Source organism: Sapajus apella, unplaced genomic scaffold (genome assembly GCF_009761245.1).
Source record: "Sapajus apella isolate SASKATOON/1434 unplaced genomic scaffold, GSC_monkey_1.0 scaffold20, whole genome shotgun sequence".
NCBI classification, from domain to species: Eukaryota; Metazoa; Chordata; class Mammalia; order Primates; family Cebidae; genus Sapajus; species Sapajus apella.
Genome location: NW_022436960.1, coordinates 833,032 through 849,902, shown reverse-complemented (window position 1 = coordinate 849,902; position 16,871 = coordinate 833,032). Strand labels below are relative to the sequence as shown.

The following is a 16,871-nucleotide window of genomic DNA, read 5'->3' as shown; positions in this document are numbered from 1 at the left end:
AAAAAAAAAAAAAAAAAACAGTCTTGCTCTATCACCCAGGCTGGAGTGCGGTGGCTCACTGCAACTCCAAAAAAAAAAAAAATTATCAAATCTCTTAGCCTCTTAGTGGCCCCCTCTGGAATAGGCAAATAAGGGAGAAAATTGTGGGGGGAAAGCCCAGTACTTGAACTTCCTAATGAAAATCCCCGGTTCAAGCAGTTCTTGTGCCTCAGACTCCCAAGTAGCTGGGCTTACAGGCACCCACCACCATGCCTAGCCAATTTCTGTGTTTTTAGTAGAGATGACATTTCACCAAGTTGGCCATGCTGGTCTTGACCTCCTAACCTCAAGTGATCTGCCTGCCTCAGCCTCCCGAAGTGCTAGGATTACAGGTGTGAGCCACTGCACTCGGCCTCCCCTTTTCTCTACTCCAGTCAGAGGTGCCAACTTGCTCTTTCGTTTCTTTTCTTTTTTGAGACAGGGTTTCGCTCTGTCACCCAGGCTGGAGTGCAGTGGCTCACTGCAACCTCCACCTCCTGGGCCCAAGTGATCCTCCCACCTCAGCCCCTCCCTGAGTAGCTGGGACTACAGGCAGGTACCACCACATGCCTGGCTAATTTTCTTATTCAACATGCTATTTCCTGACTGTTGCTGGATAGACTTCTATGTTAGGGCCTTTGCACTCCTCATTCATCTACCTGAAGTGCCTCCTTGCTGCTGGGCGCCTCCTCCCCATCCACATAGCCCACAGACTTATTCTTGCCATGTGTACTGAAATGTGACATTCCCATGAGGGTTTTTCCTCACCAGTCTGTCTACATTTCAGCTGCATCCCTGGCACTTCCTGTTCCCCTTCCTTGCTTTCCTTTTTTCTCATTTACTCTTATCATTATCTAACAGACTTCCTTATTTATGTTGTTTACTGTCTGATTCCTTCAACTAGAGGCTGAAACTGTGAGGTGAGAGGAGAGCTTTTTAAAATCTTGTTGCCTTAACATCCCCCCTCCCCCCGCTGCTTCTAGAACAGTGTCTGGTGCAAATTTGCCTCTCAGTAACAAGTTTCTGTTTGTGTAAAAATATGGGCGGAATTTCAAAGCTGTGTGGTAGAGAAAGAAAAATGAACAGAAGCTTTTCCCAGGAAGTATACAAAGTATAGGTGTCTGGCCTGGAACGCTCCACAAAGAATACCTTTATTGCTCTACAAATGCTATTTGTAATCTAACCATGCATGAGCTGATAAAATTCTGAAGGTACCTTGTAGCCTTCTCTCCTTCCTTCTAGCTCCATGGGTGTGTGTGAGTCTGCATGTGTGCGTGTAGGAGCAGCACTGTGCTAAAGAGATTTACAAACATGATCTTATTTAATCCTCATAACAATCCTACACCACAGGTGTTATCATCCCCTTTGTACAGACCATGAAACTGAGATTTAGAGAGCTTAAACAATGTGCCTGAGGCCTCAAGTGGTAAGGGGCAGAACGCAGCTTCAAGTGACTTATAATTATTATGTTATATGTCACCTAGATAAAGAGATGTCACCCTATTTTGTGTCAGGCGGAACTGGGGAGTTTTGGGCAGATTACTTAACCCCTACTATAGTTTCGATGTGGATTGTCCTTAGCAAACCTCATGTTGAAATTCGATCTCCAGTGTTGGAGGTGGGCCCTAATGGAAGGTGTTTGTGTCATGAGGATGGAACCCTCATAAATAGATTAATGGCATCCTGCGTGAGGGGTGAGTTCTTGCCCCGTTAGTTCCTGTAAGTGCTGGTTGTCAAAAAGAGCCTGGTGCCTCTCTCTTGCCATGTGACCTGTGTACATGCTGGCTCCCCTTCACCTTCGGCCCTGTGTGGAAGCAGCCTGAAGCTTTCACCAGATGCCCAGTCTTATAGCCAGTGGAATCATGAGCCAAGTGAATTTTTTTTCTTTATCAGTTACCCAGTGTCACATATTCCTTTAGAGGAACACTAAATGGACTAAGACAAGTCCCTTTAGGCCATAATCATATACCTACTCTCAGCTCACTGCTACCTCTGCTTCCCAGGTTCAAGTGATTCTCCTACCTCAGCCTCCCAATGCTGAGACAGCTGGGCTTTTTTTCTTCGTTGCATAGTATCAGGAGCTCTCCTTTTCCAGTGGGGTCTGCAGTAGGACCTGATGGCTTATGCAGTGGCTCAGGGCAAACATTTCCAAAGGGAGGAAACAGAAACTGCTAGGTCTTTTTAAAGTGTAGGCCCAGAACTGGCATATCATCACTTCTGTCACATTTCCTACGTGACTTTATGTCTGACCATCCCAGACTCACTGTGAATAGTGACTGCATGGGGTGTGGGAGTAGGTCCATTGAGAGTGGACTAGTCCACGCTATTTTTGAGAATGAAAAGGGGCCTATTAAAAATTCTGTTAGGGCCGGGCGCGGTGGCTCAAGCCTGTAATCCCAGCACTTTGGGAGGAGGCCGAGGCGGGTGGATCACAAGGTCAAGAGATCGAGACCATCCTGGTCAACATGGTGAAACCCCGTCTCTACTAAAAATACAAAAAATTAGCTGGGCATGGTGGTGCGTGCCTGTAATCCCAGCTACTCAGGAGGCTGAGGCAGGAGAATTGCCTGAACCCAGGAGGCGGAGGTTGCGGTGAGCCGAGATGGCGCCATTGCACTCCAGCCTGGGTAACATGAGTGAAACTCCGTCTCAAAAAAAAAAAAAAAAAAAAATTCTGTTAGGTTGACAGGCATAAACTGGAGCTGTCCTCACCTAGTCTGGACATGTGGTTGTGGTTATGGTTATCATCCCTGTGTCCTGGAGAAAGCAAGATGTGGGTGTGACCTTGAATCTTTTCCTGCAAGTCTCCTAATGTGAAAGTATGACTGCATTGAGTATGCTTCCAGTATTTTAAATTAAACATGGCCTCTAAGCACAACCCATCAACTTTGTTGTTGTTGTTTATTTTTTGAGACGGGGTCTCACTCTGTTGGCCAAGCTGGAGTGTGGTGGTACTATCTCGGCTCACTGCTACCTCTGCCTCCTGGGTTCAAGCGATTCTCCTGCCTCAGCCTTCTGAGTAGCTGGGGCTACAGACTGCAGGTGTGAGCCACCATGCCTGGCTAATTGTTTTTTGTATTTTTAGTAGAGATGAGGTTTCATGTTGGCCAGGCTGGTCTCGAACTCCTGACTTCAAGTGAGCTGCACACGGCCTCCCAAAGTGCTGGGATTACAGGTGTGAGCCACTGTGCCCAGCCACCATCAACTTTTCTTGGTGGGCACTCAGTGATGACAGAAAGAGTTACCTAGTTTAACACTGGAGGGAAAAATTGGCTTTGAATTTACTGAGAAATAATTTTGTTGTTGGTTTCTAGTGGAGAGCTTTCCTGAGGAATTTTTCTTTCTTTTTTTTCCTTCCACTGCAAGGGGAAATTTTTTCAAGACTAATTTTGACCACTTGCCATTTTTTCTTTTTTTTGAGACAGGATCTCACTCTGTCACTCAGGCCGAGTGCAGTGGAGTGATTATAGCCCACTGTAGCTTCAAACTTCTGGGCTCCAGCAGTTCTCCCACTTCAGTCTGCTGAGTAGCTGAGACTGTGTGCCACTACGCCTGACTAATTTTTAAATTTTTTTACAGATAGGGTCTCACTGTGTTGCCCTGGCTGAACTCCTGGACACAAGCCATCCTCCTGCCTCAATGTCCCAAAGTGCTGGGATCACAGGCATAAGCCACTGTGCCTGGCCAGCGCTGTTTTCTTTCTATACGCTGACCTGGAATCTAATCCTCTCATAAGATAAAACTTCACTCTGCTCGTTAATCAGATGGTTTTAAAGGTTTCATCCAGCTCCAAGACACTCTGATAATCCAATAGAAAGTGGTTATAAACACTGAAAGTACAATTGGGAAGCTATAATAAAGGCTTTCACAGTTCCTATGTGATCTGGTGTCAGATGGAATTCAGGAAACTCCATGCTTGGTGCTTTTTTTTATTTTTTATTTTTTATTTTTTTATTTTTTTTTAAGACGGGGTTTCACCATGTTGGTCAGGCTGGTCTTGAACTCCCAACCTCAGGTGATCCACCCGCCTTGGCCTCCAAAGTGCTTGGATTATAGGCATGAGCCATCACGCCCGGCCCAGTGCTTTTTTTTTAATAAAAAAATTTTTATATAGAGATGGGGGTCTTACTCTATTGCCCAGGTTACTCTTGAACTCCCAGCCTCAACTGGTTGTCACTCCTCAGCCTCCTAAAATGCTGGGATTACAGGCATGAGCCACCATGCTGGACTACCCATTACTTTGAAGGAAAGTTAGTTGCAATTAAAAATGGAGGTGTGTGTTTGTTTGTTTGTTTGTTTAGATGGAGTTTTGCTCTGTTACCCAGGTTGGAGTGCAATGGCATGATCTGGGCTCACAGCAACTTCTGCCTCTTGCATTCAAGCGATTCTCTTGTCTCAGCCTCCTTAGTAGCTGGAATTACAGACGTGCACCAACATGCCTGGCTAATTTTGTTTTTTTAGTAGAGATGGGGTTTCACTGTGTTGGCCAGGCTGGTCTCGAACTCCTGACTTCAGGCGATCCACCCACCTCTGCCTCCCAAAGTGCTGGGATTATAGGCATGAGCCACTGTACCCGGCCCTGGAGTTTATTCTTAACAGAATATCAAATCTTGAAAAGTTGACTATAAGGAAAATTCTAAAATTAAAAATTATATTTTCTATATAATAAATAGAAGGTAGATTTTTGAGGTATGACATTTAAGTTGTGAGATGCCTCTAAATGTATACATACATGCTTGTGCACTCCACGTAATTGTGCCTCAGAGGTAGGGTGACGCTTTTTGTCTTTCCTGAAGCATGTTATTCTTGTACAGTGCCCAGGGAAAGGATGTAGTTCCTATGGAGTACTTGCCTGATGCAGTTCTGTCTTGCCCATGGTTGGGGGTGGTGTCAATGAAAATTCTCAATTTGAACGGTATGTAATAGTCTTCTTTTTTTTGAGACGGAGTTTCGCTCTTGTTACCCAAGCTGGAGTGCAGTGGCGCGATCTCGGCTCACCGCAACCTCCGCCTCCCGGGTTCAGGCAATTCTCCTGCCCCAGCCTCCTGAGTAGCTGGGATTACAGGCACGCGCCACCATGCCCAGCTAATTTTTTGTATTTTTTTAGTAGAGACGGGGTTTCACCATGTTGACCAGGATGGTCTTGATCTCTTGACCTCATGATCCACCCGCCTCGGCCTCCCAAAGTGCTGGGATTACAGGCTGGAGCCACCGTGCCCGGCCCTTTAATAGGCTTCTTATTGATCCTGACTACAATATAAAAAACAGGCTGGTCTTGGTGGCTCACACCTGTAACCCCAGTGCTTTGGTAGGCCAAGGCAGGAGGGTCGCTGGAGGCCAGGATTTCAAGGCTGCAGTGAGCTATACAATTATACCACTGCACTCCAACCTGGGTAACAAAGCAAAACCCTCTCTCAAAAGCAAACCAGTCAACCAGCTGCCGAAACCCAAACAGTTCTCTCCAACCTTCAGCAAATTTGATCTCTTGTTGGCTGAACAAGTCACTAGTCAGATGAATCTCTGCTTCCTGCCACCTAGGGACAGAAGGTTCCCACCAACATTGAATTTCAGGTATTATATAACAAATACTAAGTTTTTTGACATCTTTCCACAACATGTTTATATTTCATTCATTCATTCATTCATTCATTTATTTGAGACGGAATCTTGCTCTACCGCCCAGGCTGGATTGCAGTGGCGTGATCTCAGCTCACTGCAACCTCCACCTCCTGGATTCAAGTGATTCTCCTGCCTCAGCCTCCCTAGTAGCTGGGACTACAGGTGCCTGCCACCATGCCTAACTAAATGTTGTATTTTTAGTAGAGATGGGGTTTCACCATGTTGGCCAGGCTGATCTTGAACTCCTGACCTCAGGTGATCTGCCCACCTTGGCCTCCTAAAGTGATGGGATTACAAGTGTGAGCCAGCGTGCCTGGCCTCTTTTTTGAGATCCTGAGTCTGGCCGTGTTGGCCCAGTTGGTCTTGAACTCCTGTCCTCAAGCAGTCTCCCGCCTCAGCCTCCCAAAGTGCTAGGATTACAGGCGTGAGCCACTGTGCCCTGTCCAATGTTGCCTAGTTTTTCTCCTGCAGACTTTTAAATTTTCCTCAGTAGATATGTCTAAAATCTTACGATATAAAAAATATTGAAGCTGCCGGACACAGTGGCTCACGCCTGTAATCCCAGCACTTTTGGGAGGCCCAGGTGGGCGGATCACTTGAGGTCAGGAGTTTGAGACCAGCCTGGCCAACATGGTGAAACCCCATCTGTACTAAATAATACAAAAAGTAGCAGGGTGTGGTGGTGGGTGCCTGTAGTAACACCTACTTGGCAGGCTGAGGTGGGAGAATGCTTGAACCCAGGAGGCAGAGGTCGCAGTGAACTGAGATTGCGCCACTTCACTCCAGTCTGGGCGACAGATTGAGACTTAATTTCAAAAAAGAAGTTGAAGCAATGTATATTTATTAAAATTATATATACAGGTACAGAAACGAGCTATATTATTATTAGAATTGTATGCAATAATGATTGCATAGTATGTTGGTATGAGTATGACCATAATTTTTTTTTGTGGGGGACAGAGTCTTGCTTTGTTGCCAGGCACCAGGCTGGAGTGCAGTGGCGGCGATCTCGGCTCACTGCAACCTCTGTCTCCCAGGTTCAAGCAATTCTCCCTCCTCAGCCTCCCGAGTAGCTGGGACTACAGGCATGCGCCACCATGCCGAGCTAATTTTTGTGTTTTTTAGTAGAGACAGGGTTTCACCATGTTGGCCAGGTTGGTCTCAATCTCTTGACCTCGTGAACCACCCACCTCAGCCTCCCAAAGTGCTGGGATTACGGGCGTGAGCCACCGCGCCCGGCCAATATGACCATAATTTGACTCTACTTGACATGTTTTTGTTTCTGCTATTCTGTATTGTAGCTAATCTGCATGGATTGTTTTTCTACATATAATCTCTGCTCAGTTGATTTAACTTTTTGGAGTCCTGGAAGTGGAATTGCTGAATAAAAATTTAGATATGCACTCCCAAATTGAGCCAGGTGTGGTGTCATGCACCTGTAGTCCCAGCTGCTGAGGTGGGAGTATCACTTACGCCCAGCCGTTGGAGGCTGCAGTGGGCCGTGATTGAGCCACTGCACTCCAACCTTGGTAACAGAGTAAGAAACTGTCTCTAAAAGAATTTTTTTTAAATGTAGGAATGTTTTCTTTCTCTCTTTTTTTTTTTTTATCAGACAGAGTTTTGCTCTGTTGCCCACGCTGGAGTACAATGGCCGGATCTTGGCACACCACCACACCTGGCTAGTTTTTGTATTTTTAGTAGAGACGGGGTTTTACCATGCTGGCCAGGCTGGTCTCGAACTCCTGACCTCAGGTACTCTGCCCACTTCTGCCTTCCAAAGTGCTGGGATTGCAGGTGTGTGCCACCGTGCCTGGCATCGTAGTGTTTTCTATCCAAGTTTTGGATGTAATTCTCTTGGGAATTTTTTCCTGATTTGTACAGCTGCCAGTGTACTGTTCATGACTGTATCCATGGGAACATAAGTAGGATGACATAAGTTTATAACTTGTTGCTAGGCAGATCTAGCTTGTAATGTATTAATATTAACATTTTCTCATTAAAAAGTATTTGGATGGTTTTCTTTTGTGTCGTGAAGGTAGCTAAACAGCATGATCTGGAATTAACCTGTGAAGTTGTATAAATCCTTTTTAGGACAATGAGATAATCTTACTTTATCTTATCTTTTCTTTTTTTCTTTTCTTGACAAGGTCTCCAGTGGCATGATCAGGGCTCACTGCAGCCTCAACCTCCTGGACACAAATGATCCTCCTGCCTCAGCCCCTCCCCTCCCCTTACCCCGCTCCCCTCTTCTTCCCCAGCTCCCCTCCCCTTCCCCAGCTCCCCTCCCCTTCCCCAGCTCCCCTCCTCCAATAGGGAATACAGGTACGGGTCAACACTCCTGGCTAATTTATTTATTTATATATAATTTTTTTTTGCTTGTTCTGTTGCCCAGGCTGGAATGCAGTGGTGTGATCGAGGCTTACTACAACCTCATCCTCCTGGGTTCAAGCGATTCTCCTGCCTCAGCCTCCTGACTAGCTTGGATTACAGGCATCTGCCATAATGCCCGGCTAATTTTTGTATTTTTGTGGAGATGGGATTTTACCATGTTGGCCAGGCTGGTCTTGAACTCCCCACCTCAGGTGATCTGCCTGTTTCAGCCTCCTAAAGTGCTGGAATTTCAGGCGTCCAGCCTTTGTTTGTTTGTTTGTTTGTTTGTTTTTGAGATGGCGTTTCGCCATGTTGCCCAGGCTGTTCAGGTTGTCCACCTTGGCCTCTCAAAGTGCTGGGAGCTATTGTGTCCATCCTAGTCATATTTTTAATTAATTGAATGTTTGAAATGGAAGATAATTAGTTAAAATAACTGTTTCTTAAGCCTGTCCTCTTCAGTTGAAATGGTATTCAGATATGTATGAATGAGATGTGAACACTGGATCCATCCTAGAGTATGTATCAGATTTCAGAATGACGACAGATATCTTGGGTAGTCCTCTTGACTCTGAAAGACTTGGTGGACTTACCAGGAAAACCCCATGGAGATCAAGATACCTGTCTCCTATTTTGATTGCAGTTTTTTAAAATTGATTTTTAAAAAATGTAATATGAGTTTAACTAAATTTCAAAAAAGTTCAGAGTGAGATGTAATTGAGGTCACACAGCTCTTTTCTCCAGAGAATGCCACAGTTACACCTGATCTGATTGTAATTTAAAGAATTATTTGAGACTGGACACATTGGCTCATGCCTGTAATCCCAGCACTTTGAGAGACTGAGGTAGGAGGGACTCTTGAGCCCAGCCTAGGCAACATAGTGAAGCCCCGTCTTACAGAAAATTTAAAAATTAGCTGGGTGTGGTAGTGTGCACCTGTAGTTTCAGGTACTTTGGAGTCTGATGTGGGACTATCACTTGAGCCAGGGAGGTTGAGGCTGCAGTGAGCTGCCATTGCACTCCAGCCAGGGTGACAGAGTGAAACCATGTCTCAGAAGAAAAACAGAAAAGAGGCCGGGTACTGTGGCTCACACCTGTAGTCCCAGTACTTTGGGAGGCTGAGGCGGGCGGCTCACAAGGTCAGGAGATCGAGATCATCCTGGCCAACACGGTGAAAACCCATCTCCACTAAAAATACAAAAAAAAATTGGCTTGGTGTGGTATGCGCCTGTAGTCCCAGGTACTTGGAAGGCTGAGGCAGGAGAATCAGTTGAACATGGAAGACAGAGGTTGCAGTAACCTGAGATCGCACCACTACTCCAGCCTGGTGGGAGAGTACATCTCAAAAAAAAAAAAAAAAAAAAAAAGATGAGACTCCATCTCAAAAGAAAAAAGAAAAGAATTATTTAAGGAGTTAGGCACAGTGGTTCATGCCTATAGTCCTAGCACTTTTGGTGGCTGAGGCAGGTGGGTCACTTGAGCGGTTATAAAGTGAAACAGTGAAACCCCATCTCTACAAAAAAAAATACAAAAAGTAGCCAGGTATGGTGGTATTCATTCCCCTTTAGTCCCAGCTATTCAGGAGGCTGAGGTAAGAGGATCACTTTGCCTGGGAGGTTGAGGCTGCAATGAGCCGAGATCTGCACTCCAGCCCCAACAGCACCGCACTCCAGCCCCAACAGCAGAGTTATACCCTGTCTCAAAAAAAAAAAATAATATTTCTACAGTTTTTTGTGCTAGCCACTATGATAGGTGTTTTATAGGACAATTTGGGGAAGTAATTGCTGTTAACTCCATTGTACTCATATAAGGAAACTCACACTTCCATAAGGTTTGCTATTTCTTGCCCACTAACACATATGCTTCAAGAAAGCAGGGACTATGTGTTACTTCTGCCTTATCCCCTCCTGTATCTAGCATAGTTTCTTTAGGGTTTGGGTAGTGTGTCAAATATAGTCGAAATGCTGGTTTTATAAAGATGATTGTTGTATTCTCATTTCTTACCTTTGAACTTGTAGTTGTAACCCTTCATAGGGAAATCATGGGAATGTGAGCAGCGCTGAATCTGCGTATATTAAAAAAACATGTCATTTTTGGGTTTCATGTGGGGAACTTTTGATAGTACCTCTCTTGTGATTTGATAAGGTCCAGTACTTGGGGACAAGGGTGGTTAGAGTTGTGACTCCATTCTGTTGGGGTGTGCTTAGTTTTACCTCTTTCCCTTTACTCCTGCCCCAGCTGCATCTTGACCCATTGTCCTTTCAGTTTCTTGCTCTAATTGAAAGAATACACAGGAGAAGAAGGAATCTGATAGAAGAAATAAACAACTTAGTTTGACAGTATTAACAGGTATCTGATCTAGATGTTGAGTATAAGTTATATGCAGTGCCTCATATTTCTTGCCTTTGAATCATAGAAAATAAAATGTTAGAGCTGGTTAGGATTTCTGAGATTATTTGGCAAGAGGAAATTGAAGTTCAGTTCAATTCCATAGAATGTTGTTAAATGCATTTCTTCATTTATTACGATTGGTAATATTTGTCTCATAGGATTGCTATGAAGAGTAAGAAATACTCTTTATAAAAGTCTTAGGCTGATTTGATGATAATAGTCATAGTTAAACTTGTTTAGAAGTTAATCTGGGCTGGGCACAGTGGCTCACACCTGTAATTTCAGCACTTCAGGAGGCAAGGGTGGGAGGATCCCTTGAACCTAGAAATTCCAGACCAGCCTGGGCAACAAAGTGAGGCCTCGTCTCTACAAAAATCAGCCGGGTATGGTGGCACGTGCCTGTGGTCCCAGCTACTCAGGAGGCTGAGATGGAAGGATCACGTGAGCCCAGGAGTTTGAGGCTGACGTGAGCTATGATCATGCTGCTGCACTCCAGCCTGGGTGACTGAGTGAGATCCTGTCTATTAAAAAAGTTAGTCTGGCCCGGGTGTGGTGGCTCACATCTGTAATCCCAGCACTTTGGGAGGCCGAGGTGGGTGGGTCACCTGAGGTTGGGAGTTTGAGAACAGCCTGACCAACATGGAGAAACACCGTCTCTACTATAAAAGTGCAAAATTAGCTGGGTGTGGTGGCGCGTGCCTGTAATCTCAGCTACTTGGGAGACTGAGGCAGGAGAATCACTTGAACCCAGGAGGCGGAGGTTGCAGTGAGCGGAGATTGCATCATTGCATTCCAGCTTGGGCAACAAGAGCGAAACTCTGTCTGAAAAAAAAGGTTAGTCTGTGTTAGCATAGTATGGTCAGAAAAGTATTCTGACACAGTATAGGAGGGATCAGGTGTGGGGGAATGGAGTCGGGAAGGCCATTTTAAAGATTTTACAGTTTTCTAAACTGGATGGTGAAGTCTAAGCATTAAAATGGAATAGATTAGAGAGATGTGAGCAAACCATATAGAGCTGGCAGGAAAGGAAGAAAGGTAAAAAGATTGAGATTTGGAATGTTGAGTAATGGGATAGTATAAACAGTATAGCAGTACAGAGATGTCACTAATGTTTTAGAAACCGAAAAAATCGGTTAATGCATAGTAATTACCTTGGCAGAACTGAAAAGGGGCGGGAGTGATGCTGGAGAAGACAGGTTTCTACTGCAGAACTGCAGCAAGGCCTAGGAGCTGGAGGCACCAGGTATCTCCAGAGGCCCAGGTGTGGTGCTGTTGGTCCTAAGCTGATGGGCTCTGAAAGTCTCTAGGAAGTCCTTCTCTCTCTAGATCATGCTTCATTCCAGCAGTCTAGCAACTAGACTTACCCTGGCCTTGCGCAAGATGAGTTTACTTTTGGTAGGGTTTGAATCAGAGAGGGACCTTAGACTTGAAGTGGGGAGAGCAGGTGGAAACTAGCTAGACATGGTGGAGGGGATGTATAGATCAAGTGAGAGCTTGCATGTTGAATGGTCATTCCAGAATTCTTAGAGCCTGGCTTATATCCTCCAGCAAATTAGAAGGTTCTTCTTTGGGGAAAAACCGGCCCAGATGCTGACAATTTAGTTTTACCCTGTATTCCAGTGATTACTGCGTAACAACTGTTGCTGTTACTATTGCCTTAAAACAACAATCATTTTATTATCTCACTTTCTGGTGATCAGGATTTAGGAGGACATCAGTTGGGCAGTTCTGGCTTCGGTTTCTTTGACTTAAGTTGTGGTCACATGTGGTCACCATGGCTGGAGGCAGGGGTGCTGAAGTGGCCTTGGCTGGCCAGACATCTTTCTTCATGGTCTGTCAGCGTGGGCTGACTTGTGCTCCTCTTGGTGTTGTGGCCTCTGACTGCTTATAAGAAAGTGCAGGCATCAAAAGCAAGTATCCTGAGAAAACTGAGTGCAAACTGATTCACTTTTTATGACCCAGCCTTGGAAGTAACATAGCATCTTTTCCAATGTAGTCACAAGTCTAGTCAGCTTCAAGGTCAGGGAAGGTGGATTCTATCTCTTGATAGGAGTACAGAAGTGGAATTGCAGTCAGAGTGTAAGGGGTACCGGTGGGATGAGATGAGAAACATTCTGTGACCTCCTTTGAAAAACACCATCTACCACATTTTATGCTTACACCCTCCCCCATCACATCGCCCCCCCCCCTTCCTGCTGTGGCATTAACTTCAAGTTCAGCATCTTGTCATCTGAATCAAGCCCAGCTGTGGCCACCCAAAGCTCCTCAGGTGTGGTTCCTCTAGATCTGAACCCATGTGACCTGAAGAGACGAAATCTCTCGCTTCCTCTGACATAAAATGGCAGGACAAGCTTAGGATAATTGCTGTAGACACAACTGTCCAGAAAAGAGGAAACAGGAGGCACAGTGGTTTCTCATCTATCACCTTTCTGAAATTCAGCAGGCCACACATTGCCAGTTCCTTGATTAGGTCTCAGTTCTGGTGCCTGGAAATGATTCTTGCAGGCTCTGGCTTCTGTTGAGAAACCGGAGCCTGACCTTACCCTTCTGAATTACCCTTTTCTGTAAGAAATGGTTGATTTTATAGCTAAGTAGATTTCTTTCTTTTCTTTCTTTCTTTTTTTTTGAGACAAAGTCTTGTTTTGTCAACTAGGCTGTAGTGCAGTGGTGCAATCTCGGCTTACTGCAGCGTCCGCCTCCTGGGTTCAAGTGATTCTCCTGCCTCAGCCTCCTCAGTAGCTAGGATTACAGGTGCCCACCACCACGCCCAGCTAATTTTTGTATTTTTAGTAGAGACAGGGTTTCACCATTTTGGTCAGGCTGGCCTCGAACTCCTGGCCTCGTGATCCGCCTGCCCGCCTCCAAAATGCTGGATTACAGGCGTGAGCCACCATGCTCGGTATAGCTGAGTAGTTTTCTTAGCCTTTGTGCTTACAGTATTTTTGGAGGAACAAAAAACCTTCCCCTCATTTTGTACTGTTTTTGTCCCTTTCAGTCCAAACTGGTATAATTCCTTTGAAAATTTTGTGGGCTGTGTGTGTGTCACTTTGTAACCTACTGCATTAGACAGGAACCACATGTAGCTAGTTTGTGGTGTCCTTCATTTTCTTGGGTTCCTTGTGTGTCACCAGCCTACTAGTATTCTTAGAAACTCTGTTGTTTGATGTTGGAAAGGACAGTGGAGAAACTTCTTAGATCTTTTTCAGGTTTTAAGAAAGTTTTACAGTCACAATCAGGATTTACTGAGAATTTTGAGAATCATTTCTTTTTTTTAAAATCCTGCCTGAAAATATCCTTAGGTAGATCGTGGAGTTTATTAGGTACATTTCCTGTTTTCCACATTTCTAAACGCCACATTTTCCACTACTTAGACAACAGGGGACCCTTTTCCTGCAGTGTACAATAGTAGTTTTCTTAGTTTCTGTTAAGTTCTTCCTGATAGTTTCCTTGTTGAGGCCCTTCAGGCTTTTGCTGATAGCACAGCCTCTTAAAGTCCTTGCAATTTCCACCTGCCCCCCGGCCCCAAAGCCAGTAGCACATGTTCTGGGTTTTTGTTGCAGCATCTCACTTCCAGGGGCCAAAATCTGTTCCATAGTCTTGCTGCCTGAAAAACGATGCCCAAAATTTAGTGACTTAAAATAATTCCATGGTTTCTATAGGTCAGAAATTTAAGAACAGTTTGATTGGGCAATTGTGGCTCAGTTTCTTGCTTTGGTTGCAGTCAGATGGTAGAGCTGGAAGAGCAGTGGGCGGGGAAGGCAGTGTGCACGGCTGGGGGAGGGCCAGGCTGCGCCACCTCCCCAAGGGCTTGTGTGCACTTGTTTGTGCTGCTTCTTCAGGGCACTCAGACTGCCACATGGCTTTGTGTCCACATGTATGTCCTGCAGGAGGACGAGAGAATCCGTGTTACCTTTTATGATGACCAGTCTTGGAAGTAGCATCACATTATTTCTGCTATAGTCACCAACTTGCCTAGGGTTCTAAGGGAGGAACACAGACCTCATATCTTAAAGTGTCAGTTGGCCACACTGTAACAAGGTGATGCGTGGTGGGAGATAGTGTAATCAGCTCTAGAAAAACGTAATCCACCATAGCAGTTAGATCCCTGTCTGATCACCTTCAGGGAGCCTTGCCATTAATAAGCACCAGCTGTGTACATGAAATTAAAACTTACTTTTTAGTACTTCCTTCTTAACTATGACTTAACAGTCAAGGATTATCAGACACATGAAGAAAGCCTCTGCAGTCTAACACAAACAGATAAAAAGAAACCAAGTGAAGAAATAGGAAATATAAGATGCATAAGTAAAGTTCAAATTTGAAAAAGAAAAAGGCTTAAAGAGCTAAGACAGAATGCATGACATAAAAATAAGAAGGTGTCAAGTAGGGGTCCATTCAGAGAACAAGAAAGCGCTTGGAAAATAGGATAGCAGGACAACTTTTTAATAGAAAACTGAGGAACTCTTGCAGAAAGTAGTACGCGAAGAGAGATGAAAAGAGAAGGACAATGCCTGATTGCCTCCTTGACTGAAAAATGCTTAGGCGGGAAGAGGAAGTGTGGACATGTGAATAAGGAATGTATGCTAATGATAATGAATTAATATTTTTGCTTTTGTGATAATAGCACTGTGGTTATAGAGGAGTATGCCCTTATTCTTAGAAGATGCATACTAAAGGAAGTGTCATGATGTTTGCATTTTTCCAATGGTTGTGTGCACACATGTGCGCTCACACACGGAGAGGGAGGGAGAAGGGAAAACGGTTATGTACAAGAGAGACAACTGTATCAGTTATGGTATAATGTTAGTAATTGGTGATAAATACAAGAACAAAAGAGAAGGGAGTACTTTAGAGTTAATGGATCAGTCCAGGAGCTCCAGCATCTGAATTGTTAGGTGTTCCAGAGAGAAAAAAAAATAATAGGAAACAATATTAAATCAATGCATTAAAATTTTTCAGAACTGAAAGTCACAAATCTCCACATTGAGCAGACCCACTGAGTGCCCAGCACAGTGAATAAAAGAAAAAATAGCGGCTGGGCACGGTGGCTCAAGCCTGTAATCCCAGCACTGTGGGAGGCCGAGGCGGGTGGATCACGAGGTCAAGAGATCGAGACCATCCTGGTCAACATGGTGAAACCCCGTCTCTACTAAAAATACTAAAAATTAGCTGGGCATGGTGGCGCGTGCCTGTAGTCCCAGCTACTCAGGAGGCTGGGGCAGGAGAATTGCCTGAACCCGGGAGGCGGAGGTTGCGGTGAGCCGAGATCGCGCCATTGCCCTCCAGCCTGGGTAACAAGAGCGAAACTCCGTCTCAAAAAAAAAAAAAAAAAAAATAGCTGGGCGCGGTGGCTCACGCCTGTAATCCCAGCACTTTGGGAGGCTGAGGTGGGTGGATCATGAGGTCAGGAGTTTGAGACCAGCCTGGCCAAGATGGTGAAACCCCGTCTCTATTAAAAATATAAAAATTACTTGGGCGCAGTGTCAGGTGCCCGTAATCCCAGCTACTCGGGAGGCTGAGGCAGAAGAATTGCTTGAACCCAATTCTTCTGGGTTCAAGGAGGTGAAGGTTGCAGTGAGCTCAGATCACACTACTGCACTCCGATCTGGGCGACAGAGCAAGACTCCGTAAGAAAAAGAAAAAAATAAAGAAAAAATAAATTGGTACATCACACTATGATTTCAGAACAATGAGAAAAGAGAAGTTTCCAAAATCCTCCAGTGAAAACAAGTCAAGTTACAGCAATGGACCAAGAATCTGTATGACAATAGAGTCTAGGTACAGGGGAGCAGTGTCCTCAGAATTTTAGGAACATCCAACCTAGGATTCTTTCGCTCTGTTGCCCAGGCTGGAGTATAGTGACGTGATCTTAGCTCACTGCAACCTCTGCCTCCTGGGTTCAAGCAATTCTCCTGCCTTAGCCTCCTGAGTAGGTAGGATTACAGGCGCACGCCACCATGCCCAGCTAGTTTTTTTTTTTTTTGGAGACGGAGTTTCACTCATGTTACCCAGGCTGGAGTGCAATGGCGCGATCTCGGCTCACCGCAACCTCTGCCTCCTGGGTTCAGGCAATTCTCCTGCCTCAGCCTCCTCAGTAGCTGGGATTACAGGCACGCACCACCATGCCCAGCTAATTTTTTGTATTTTTAGTAGAGACAGGGTTTCACCATGTTGACCAGGATGGTCTCGATCTCTTGACCTCGTGATCCACCCGCCTCGGCCTCCCACAGTGCTGGGATTACAGGCTTGAGCCACCGCGCCCGGCCTAGTTTCTTATATTTTTAGTAGAAACAGGGTTTCACCATGCTGGCCAGGCTGGTCTCGAACTCGTGATCTGCCCACCTCGACCTCCCAGAGTGGTGGGATTACGCATGTGAGCCACTGCGCCTGACCCAATGTAGGATGTGATGCCAAACTGTAGTATCAACATTTTTTTTTTTTTTTTTTGAGACAGAGTTTCGCTCTTGTTACCCAGC

The 16,871-nt window shown here is 45.2% G+C and overlaps 1 protein-coding gene across 1 annotated transcript in view; it reads left to right on the top strand.

Moving 5' to 3' along the window:
- RCOR1 (REST corepressor 1) overlaps positions 1-16,871 on the top strand; it is a 130,531-nt gene that overhangs the window by 33,793 nt on the left and 79,867 nt on the right. The gene's annotated exons all lie outside the window — the stretch shown is intronic.